At 34.1% G+C, this 8,420-nt stretch overlaps 1 long non-coding RNA gene across 1 annotated transcript; it reads right to left on the minus strand.

Moving 5' to 3' along the window:
* Window positions 1-1,912: 1,912 nt before the first annotated feature.
* Window positions 1,913-8,126, minus strand: LOC141345700 (uncharacterized). The gene is made up of 3 exons (XR_012357065.1): window positions 7,548-8,126; window positions 4,730-4,820; window positions 1,913-3,410 (listed from the first exon to the last, which is right to left on the minus strand). It is a non-coding gene; the product is annotated as an uncharacterized lncRNA (long non-coding RNA).
* Window positions 8,127-8,420: the final 294 nt, after the last annotated feature.

Raw genomic sequence — 8,420 nt, forward strand, 5'->3', positions numbered from 1 at the left:
CTACAAGTAACAATTCCAATTAGAGAGCTCTACAAATCAATTTTTACTAGTAATAACTTCCAATTACAGAGCTCTCTAATTCAATTGTTACTAGTAAGAACTGAATAGAGCTCTGCAATTAAACATATCTTTAATGTGTTTTTTACTAGTAGCTCTGTAATTGCCTTTTTACTAGTAATAATTAAATTAGAGAGCTCTCTAATCGGAATTGTTATTAGCAAAAACTGAATTAGAGAGCTCTGCAATTGTAATTGTTACTAGTAAGAATTCAATTGCTCTCTAATTAAAAATGAATGGAAGTCAATGGAGACATATGACTAGTAAGAATTCATTTGTAGAGCTCTCTAATTGGCATTGTTACTAGTAAAAATTGAATTATAGAGCTATCTAATTGAATTGTTACTATAGTAAAAATGCAATTACGACAAGTAACGCTTAGTATATTTTAAGATAAAACGGCTTCCCGTAGTAATAGATATATTAGAAATGTGTTAAAGAAGAAGAATTTTGGTCATCTAAATATGAAAACATTGAGTGGAAGAAAGTGGTAAATAAATATGTTTTTCATAAGTAATAACGTAAAAGAGGTAAAATATTAAACAGAATTTACCCTGTTAATTTTGGGCAGATGTCTTCATCAATTTTGGGCAGATGAAACTTCATTTCTAGGATGTTTGGTACATTAATGCAAATAGAAATGTATGATGTTGCATTTTTTTGTACAATATACCATTGTTTTTAAAAGTACAATTTCTTTTCTTACACAACTATTTGTTTTACTTAGAAAATATCACATTCATGTAAAGAAATGGGCTAAAGCTAAGCCAAATTGTGAACATTTAATTAAAGAAATAAAACAATATAGTACTTTGCAAAATATTAGAAACAGAAAAGCTAAAAAGACCTATTTGGTTAAATAAATGTTTAAATTTTTCTTTTATCCCTTGCATAAATCTTTTTATTACTCATGCACTTGTTGTTGTTTTTTTTTTCTCTGTATACCCTTTTTTTTCTATAACTGTTGTGAGATGCATATATTTGCATTAATATGTACATAATTGCATAATTTAAAAAAAATAGTAGCCGTCTATCACTCAGTATAACAGGAGTGTCACCTTTAGACATGTACTGCACATTACACAGCTATCTGTAATATTAATAAATAAACCAAAATGTTTTAACAGGACCTTTTTAATTTTCATAGTTCATAGAAAGATAATAAGACACTGAAACTATTACTATACTCATTCAGAGTAGTGTAAACTTGTAAATGCAAGCAAAACTTCTACTTAAGTAAACTTTTACTTTGTCAATAAAAATTTAATTTGATATTTATAATACCTTTCTTTTCTAAACAACCACTTTCGGTATAGTCTAAATAGGCTGCACTGCAAAAAATACTTTTCTTACTTAGATTTTTTGTCTTGTTTCCAGCCAAAATATCTGAAAATTCTTAAATCAAGATGGATTTTCTAGACGAGTAAAAATTATTTTCTTGTTTTCAGAAAAAACAAGCCAAAATTAAGTGATTTCTTGCTTAGAACAAGCAATATAAACTGCCAATGGGGTAAGAAAAAAAATCTTATTTCAAACAGAAAACAAGATTATTTTTCTTACCCCATTGGCAGATTATTTTGCCTGTTTCAAGCAAAAACACCCTTAATTTTGACTATTTTTCTTCTGAAAACAAGACAATAACTTTTACTCGTCTAGAAAATGCTTCTTGATTTAAGAATTTTTAGATATTTGGCTGGAAACAAGACAAAACATCTAAGTAAGAAAATCATTTTTTGCAGTGTGTTAAACAGATAGTTAATCATAAAGTTGTCTAATACCCCAAAGTCTTGTCCTATACCTATTAACAGTCTTCTAGAGTAGAAGAATAGACACTTGAGACAAAGGACCAGTTTAATGATATTTCAATGCTCAGACTTCAATTAAGTGTTATTAGACCACAAGCAATGAAAAATTACTCCTTTACAACAAGTCCTGTGACGTTCAAATCTTGAAATGAAGACATATATTCCTTAAAACCAGGTAACTACACTCAAAAAAATGATTCTTTAAACTAACTCAATTCAATTATGGACAGTGGTTCCAAACAACCAAATTGTTTTTTAATAACATAAGGATTTTTTTAAATCTAATAAAAATTATTCTGTTAAGACAACACAATTAAATTAGAAAAATAAATGTGAAATAGTAATGTCCAACCAAATCAATGTGATCAATGTCCTTTAACTTAAAACTATTAAGTTTAGTCAACTTGTTTTGGTTTACCAAAAACTGCCCAAATAGCTTTCACTAAGCCAACATAAGGAGCTTGGTTTCAAACAAGTCAATGAAATTATGGACAGTAGTTCCATCCAATTAATTCTTGTCATTTTAACTCAATTGTTTCTATTTAAAGTTAATCCCTTCAACAAAGCATTTTGTGAGTGTGGTTGTCAAGTAATGATTCATAAAAAGGCAAGATGTGTAACAAATTATTAAACTGTATTTGTTAAACAAGGATAATAAACAGTGTTTTAAACAGTTTTCAAACAGGCTCAAGCTTACATTCAAGAGTCTTTAGACTTGTGCTAAGGCATTAACATGATTTTTAGTTTCAACGCATTATTTTGGAATAGTCAACAAATAATCCTTTAACAAAGTATTTTCTGAAAAAAAAAAAACAATTTGACACTTAAGGTCAGAAATGACAGTTTGCAGACTAATTGAGGTTCTGGAATATCAATTCTGTAAATCAATTCTGGAATCTATTTAACAACTTTTACAGAAAAAAAAATATAAATAACATGCCAAGCAGCCTCCGAGCAATGTGCAGCTATGGGCATAACTTCCTCTAAAAATACATTTTAAAATCATTGTAATTTAGATTAAGAACTGATGTCTAACAACAATTATCAAATAGCATCTTAAAACAGGCACCTTGAAACTATTTTGAACATAGATAAATACAGTTGAACAAGTGTAACCCACATTACAAAACTACAGAGAACAGCAAAAACGTCAAACCACTATCATTTCTAAATTTTGGCTTTTAAAAGGTACCCAATAAAACGTTTCAGGATAAATCCTTACTCAAACATGTCAGAGAACAGCTTTGTCTTCAGGGTTTGCACTTTATTGGACAACTTGTTGCCATCAAGCTCCAAAAATAGCTTCTGTAGTACCTCGAAAGTGTATCTGAGTTCTGGAGGGTAGCTTAGGTTCAGTCCATAAATCAGTCCCAGCAACATGGCTGTTGCATAAGGTACACTGCAAAGGTCCTGGAGAACTTTTTCACCTTCCAACACCACTCCAACATCTGCTGGACTGTCTTCAATGTTGGCACCTTCGTATCGTATTGCATAGATTCCCAGGACAGTTTTCTGGATTGCCTGCTGAGAGCTAGCACCGTCTGTATCCTAAAGAGGCAATTTAAAATGGAGAACTTTTAAATTTGTGCATATTAAGGCTCAATCCCAATTCTACCCCTTAGCCCTACACTTAGCCCTACCCCTCCGTTTGGCGCGTTCACGTGAAGGGGTAGGGGTGTCTCATTTCTCTTTTGGTTGGAGGGGTAGGGGTAAGGGGAAGGGCCAGATAGCCCTCCAAACGAAGATTTTTCAGGACCTCACTTCAAACGAAGGGCTAAGAGAAATTTCCAACATGGCTGCTCACTCGAGCAAGCAGACTCGTAAATATAAGTAATTTTTGCCTTTAATAAGGATTTTCATGACAATGTTTCATTATATTTATATTACCTTCAATCTTGTGTTTGTGTTTATGGTGTTGTTTTGTAAATAAACGTTTGCAAAAAAATCGCTAAAGTTTGCTAGCAGATAGCACTGATTGCACGATATTACAAAATATATTTTTATGTCATATACACTTGACTGCATGTTAGAAACATGAAAGACCAGTGGCACGGCAATTTCCACTTTTTAAATCCCCTCTGATGCGCATTATTCAGTAGTGTCCTGCATTCGCCAAAATCACGGCAGTCCACCGCATCCAGTCATGTGAATAAACGAAATATTCGCTCAAAACACCCAATAAAGGCAGTGATGATGCAGTCAGGACCGTGGAGCCGGCTTGCTTTGAAATGTCTTTAATGATTGCGCCTAATGCGCCCGCTCACCGCACCAGTAATTTAAATCAGTACATAATAATAAAAACGATACCAAATAAAAAGAAGCTGATTTTTATGATCAGAAATTTCTTAAACCAGTGAACCCCTGTAAACATTTTAGTCCAAGGATCCAGAAAACGAATGCGTTCAAATAGAAAGTTCAAAACGAAATTCACAAATGAAGCATATATACTTCTCCAGGCACCACTACACTGATTAGCAATTTGCCGCGCATGTGATAATGCGTTGTTTGTTTTGCTTACGGCCACATGTGAATGAACGGTGCGTACACCGTACATTTTTACTTTTTGCAACATGACAATTTTGACATCTTGAAATCTGTGATAAACATCTGCGCATGTCCTCTGATGTAACATTAGGAACTAGCGACAACGTATGATGACGTATAACAGTGTTGTAGTGGTGTCCCATTTCTTAGGGGAAATATTTTAGCCCTTCCCCTTTACACTTTGTTTCAAGGGACAAGGGGAAGGGGCGAGGGGTAGGCGGAGGGGTAGAAAATAGAATTGGGATTGGGCCTAACTGTGCCACAGCTCTTAGCATTCAGGAACATGTTTTGAACAGAATAATAATTAAAAAAAACATACTGACCATAAACTCCAGAATAAGACTGCTAGGGTCTTCATTCAGGTAGACACAGAGATTTGAGTATGCATTCTCTCTTCACTTCTATGTCATCAGCCTAAAGATGCAAATAACAATAAAAACAAAATTTAGCCTTATATATATATATATACACACACACATTAGTGGTGGGCCGTTATCGGCGTTAACGTGAGACTTTTATCGGGCGATAAAGAAAATATCGCCGTTAATCTATTCTCAAAATTGGGTTGGGAGCTGGGTCTAAACTACGCAAGCTATGACGACTTTCACCTTGATAGTTTAACACGGATGTATACCAAAGACTATAGGATATGGTCGCGCGTTTATGTCTCCTCCGCCAAAACACAGACGGGATCGCGTCGTCCTCCATTCATAAAAACCGAATCTACTATAGCGCGAAATGCCACGTAAATTCGTCGTTTTTTGGATTCATAAATCAAATATGGTCTGTCACTTAATTCAAATCGCGATATGGACTAGTGTCTGTGAAAACTGAAATGCAAAAAGACCGTTTTAATATGAATCCGGTATGTTCCGTTTGCCTAGCTGTATGTATGAAATTCATACTATGAATGGTGGAGACGCGCTTTTACTACACGCATACTGAAACACACGTGACGCTCCCGGTAATTTTTGGCATTTGCATCTCACATGAACAGATAAACTCAATCTCCAAAACTGCTGTGAGTGTCACTTATACCGTTTCATTCAACCTGTCAAAATAAAAGTACGATGTAACATGTTTAGTCATTATTTGGATAGCACACATATTCTGAATGCCTTCATCAGAATTCAAATTAGCCATTTTAATCTAGATTAATTCCAAGATTTAATCTAGATTAAAAAAATTAATCTATGCCCACCCCTAATATATATATATATATTTATTTATTTATTTATTATTATTTTTTTTACCAAAATCAGAGGCACACATTTAAAAACTGTCAGTCACTCTAGTAATTTATCCATTGTTACGGTGCGTAATCTTTTATAAGGAAAATACAGACAAACAGTCAAAGCAAAGGGGAATGCAAAACATATTTGATAAAGTCTCCCGTTCACAGCTATAGATGTTTACCAAAATTTTATAACTTGCATGTATATATTTTGCAATTATTGTACTTCAATAAATACAAATACAGAATCAATATTATCCTATTACATTTCATTATTACATTTTTTGTGCATGTTTATTATGACCATAACTCTAAAACTCAGAGGCTGGTGAGGTGTGAGGATAATTCAATTAAAGGGTTAATTCACCCAAAAATGTAAGTTCTGTCATTACTTACTAAGTCCATGTTATTCCAAATCCAAAGTCCAAAAGCTCTCTGACTCTCCCATAGACGGTACTTTTGTACTACCCTTGCCAAGACAATAGACAAAGTAAAATCAATCATTTTTTTAATCAGCGCAAAAAATAGTTTCATAAAATTACAATTGAACCACTGATGTCGTATTGACTATTATCAATCATCTTGGTACTTTCATGGGCCTTGAATCTGGTAGTATACCCTTGCATATGGGAGGGTCACAGAGCTCTCAGATTCCATCAGAAATCTTTGTGTTCTGAAGATGAATGTATGGGGTCTTACAGATTTGGAACAACGTGAGGGCAAATAATTCATGACTAGCCTTTACTCAGATTAAAATATTTTTCATGAATTCCAAAAGTTTTGTCACCCTCCATAGACAGTAAGGGTCTTGCCATGTTCAAGGTCCAGAAGTTGTACATGTGACAGCAGAGGTTCAACCCTGATTTAATGAAGCTACGAGAATACTGTGTGTGGAAAAACTAAAACAACTTTGTTCAACCCAGCGCCATTTTGGAGAGTACCCCGACACATTTGCATGCTTTGATCTGCACATAAACAATGCACATGTGTGGTGCTGCTGATGTAGAACACATATGCGCTGTGACTTGTTTATCAGAGGACAGCGCATATATGCCTTGTGGTATTCCAAAATGCCACTAGGACGACATAGAGAAGAATTTAGAATTAAGTTGTCATTTTAGTTTTTTGGCACAACAAAAAAGTACTCTCGTAGCTTCATAAAATTATGATTGAACCACTGATATTACATGAACTATTTCATTGATGTCCTTACTACGCTTCTAGGCCTTGAACATGTCAGTTGTGGTGCTGCAGGGTCAGAACTCTCTCGGACTTAAATATCTTAGTTTGTGTTCCAAAGAAGAATGAAGGTCTTGTGGGTTTGTAATGACATGAGGGTCAGCAATTAATGACAGTATTTTCATTTTTGGGTGAACTATCCTTTTAATTGGGGCTGGGACAATAAATCAATGTTTTTGAAATTTCGATTTGTGGATCGATTCTGGGATTTTCAGAATGCATCACTATTCTCCTTAGAATCGATTCCAAGCTAAGTTTTTAACAGCTGATGATGCTCTAGGTAAGTTTTGAACCGTACAGTAAAAAGCTCATGAAAAAGAGCACTTGTGCGTTTCACTCATGCAAGTCATGTAAGTGGTCAAATGTACTTGCACCTCGGCTTTCATGGCACGGGATGAGAAAACCCTTATAATTTGCTTAAATATTTCAAAACTTTATTTGTGATTAATTTAGGTTCAAGAGGTATGTGTAAGGAATTGGAGGCAAGCAGAGCCCGGCAAATTGTAAAGCATACAGAGCCATGTGTTAAAACCAAGCTCAAAATCTATTCAAGAGAGAATCGCAATGCATTGGGAAAATCTCAGAATCAGTTCTCGAATCACAATGCATGATTGATTGTTCTAGCCCTAGTTTCAATAAAAGGTTTTGTTGCATGCAGTTGTTCATACCCGAGTAGTAGGCTCCAAGAGGGTTTTAATTCTTTGCCCAATGACTCCTCCTCGGTTGGCAAAAATCTTCATAAACTTTGCAAGGTATCCATCCATCTTGACAAAGAATGTTGACACCAGTGGGACTGTTGTAATTCTTTCGAATTCTGCACAAACCTACAACACAGAGTCATTTGTTACCAGAAGACCAATATAATTTAAAGGAGAAGTCCAGTGTGATATTGACCTAAAGTGTGTTGAATCATGATACCGAGTGTGAACTTACCTTTCATAGCTCATCTCGGGCATCGGATTCAGAACTTAACATCATGAACAATGAACACAATGAACCATCTTTTGGATCTTTATTTTTTGCACTGCACAGTATTATTATAAAAGATTTAACCAAAGTTAACCAAACAAATCGAACTGACCAAGTATTAAAGGTCCCACTTTACATTAGGTGACCTTAACAACTATGTACTTACATTGAAATTAATAATTTGGTACAGTGTACTTATTGTGTACATACATGTTTTTACATTGTATTTATATATTTTTAAAAACCTATATGTAATTACATTTGTAATTAATTTCTGTAATTACCACTGTTGACCCAACCCTTACACCCTAACCCACCCTGAAACCTACTCATACCACCAAACCTGCCCCTAACCTTACCCATATCCCACCTTAATAGAAGCAAAAGCGTTTTGCAATGCAATATGACCACATTAAGTACATTGTACCTTAAGTACATAATAATTAAGGCCACCTAATATAAAGTGTGACCGTATTAAATATATAAAACAGATAATATAAAAACTGTTAATCGTTTACATAAAAGTTTAAGAGCTGAGATTAATGTGAAACTTTAATGTTTTAAATAAAATT

Source organism: Garra rufa, chromosome 11 (assembly GCF_049309525.1).
Source record: "Garra rufa chromosome 11, GarRuf1.0, whole genome shotgun sequence".
NCBI classification, from domain to species: domain Eukaryota; kingdom Metazoa; phylum Chordata; class Actinopteri; order Cypriniformes; family Cyprinidae; genus Garra; species Garra rufa.